The sequence below is a fragment of the Myotis brandtii genome, unplaced genomic scaffold (assembly GCF_000412655.1).
Source record: "Myotis brandtii unplaced genomic scaffold, ASM41265v1 scaffold751, whole genome shotgun sequence".
In the NCBI taxonomy this organism is placed as follows: Eukaryota; Metazoa; Chordata; class Mammalia; order Chiroptera; family Vespertilionidae; genus Myotis; species Myotis brandtii.
This window is the reverse complement of record NW_005370994.1, coordinates 636,606-638,771: the sequence shown is the minus strand read 5'-3', so window position 1 is coordinate 638,771 and position 2,166 is coordinate 636,606. Positions and strand designations below refer to the sequence as shown.

At 41.6% G+C, this 2,166-nt stretch overlaps 1 protein-coding gene across 2 annotated transcripts in view; it reads right to left on the bottom strand.

Annotated features, from left to right (window-relative positions):
- Window positions 1-2,166, bottom strand: part of ZMAT3 (zinc finger, matrin-type 3) — a 32,973-nt gene that overhangs the window by 6,858 nt on the left and 23,949 nt on the right. The window lies entirely within an intron of this gene.

Below are 2,166 nucleotides of genomic sequence, written 5' to 3'. Positions count from 1 at the left end.
ATTTTTTTAAAAATGAGCCCCTGCTCAAAGAGTCTACAAATTAGCTACAGATACAATATAATTAGGGGAAGATAATCAGCTGACCCAGCCAACTGTATTCAGGTTGGAAAACAATGAGTTAAGGGAAATCTAATATAGTGCCTGAAAGATAGTATGCACTCAATAAATGTTATTGGGCTAATAAAAAACAACAAACTAGATTCTGTCTGGAGGAGAACAAAATATATAAGAGTCTGGAAAGCATATCACATCAGGACCAGCTGAAAGAAATAGCACTGTTTCACCTGGAAGGGAAGACTTTCTGGACCTAGGAGAGCTGTCTTCAAACACCACAAAGGGCTGTGCTCTGAAAGAAAGCTATGGCCGGCTGTTTGCCCAAAAGGGTGGAGCTGGCTGAAAACAGTCCCAGCAGAGAGCAGCCATCCAGTTCTAAAGCAGCCTTCAGGACTCAGTACTGTGACAACGACACCACCAGAAGATCATTCTGGAAACTTTCCTGTACTCTGATTCTGTGTTTAACACATCTCATTTACCTCCACAAATTCTTGAGGATGGAGGAATAGTTGGTATTGCTATCCATACATTAAGTACCGGATAGCTGACATTCAGAAAAGTAAAATTATACCGTGATGAGTAGAGGTCTAAGATCAAAAAAATTCTTGCCCCACCACATGTAACACCCTGGACAAGTTACTTAGCTTACCTGTGCTTCTAATAAACTTCCAGGTAAGACCGAGGTTGCTGGCCCATGGATTACTCTCAGAGTAATAAGGCCAATACCGCTAAGTTACTGCAAGCATTCCATGAAGTCAGGGCCCAGGACAAGAATGAGGCAAGCAGGCACTTGCCATGGGCACAAAATTTAAGAGATTATAAAAAAAAAACAAAAAAAAACCCAACAATCAAAAATAAATAATATTTTAATGGAATATTTTTATAAATGCAAAAAATCAATGAGGAACAAAATATCAAAATATTAAATAACAACAGGATCAGTAACTGCCATGCCAAGCCATAGAGCAGCCTGAGGCAAAAGGAAAATCAGTAATATTTATCCTATGTTTTTTAACCTTTCATTCACCATTGAATTTTTTACATTAATTTTGAAATTTGAAAATAGTTATCTAGGCCCTGGCCGGTGTTGTTAAGTGGTTAGAGCATTGGCTCATGCACTAAAGGGTCACAGGTTCAATTGCTGGTCAAGGGCATCTATCTGGGCTGCAGGTTCAATATTCAGCCCCAGTTGAGGCGTGTTAGGAGGCAACCAATCGATGTGTCTCTCTCGCATAAATGTCTCTCTCTCTCTCTCTCTCTCTCTCTCTCTCTCTCTATCTCTCTCTCCCCACCTTCCACCACCCTCCTTCTCTCCCTTCCACTCTTTCTAAAAATTAATGGAAAAAATATCCTTGGGTGAGGATTAATAACAGCAAAAAAATAAATAAATAGTTATCTTGACTAATGAGATTTTAGTCTCCCTCTTAAACTTTATGCTGAAATGTAATGCATCCCTCTCCCCATCCTAGTCCCAGCCCTGAATTAAACAATGCATGAAAAGTGCTTAGCAGAGTACCTGGCATAGTAAAGTACTCAATTAGACTTATTATTTATGACCATTGTATTGTTCTAAAAACAAATAATACTTCAAGACAGATTAAGGAGTAGAATCCATATGTCAGAGGCTGTTAAAGTACAGGAATACCTTGCTTGAAACACCTGCTCTATCATTCAAAGAGTAAACAAAACTCTGCTTTCACCCAGAAAGTGTTTCTACAGGTTCTCTGGACAGAAGTTTAAAAAAAAAAAAGAAGAAGAAGAAGAAGAAGGGGGAGGGCACGCAATCTCAAGAAACTGATCTTAATAGAAGGCAAAATATAAAGTAAATGGGATTAACTGCAATCCTATATAATAAAGAGGTGATATGCAAATTGACCATCACTCCAACACACAAGATGGCAGGCAGGGGAGGGCAGTTGTGGGCGATCAGGCCAGCAGAGGAGGGCAGTTGGGAGGGACCAGGCTGGCAAGGGAGGGCAGTTGGGGGCGATCAGGCCTGCAGGGGAGGGCAGTTAGGGGTGACCGGGCTGGCAGAAAAGGGCAGTTGGGGGCAACCAGGGCTGCAGGGGAGGGCAATTGGGGGGAACCAGGCCTGCAGGGGAGGGCAGTTGG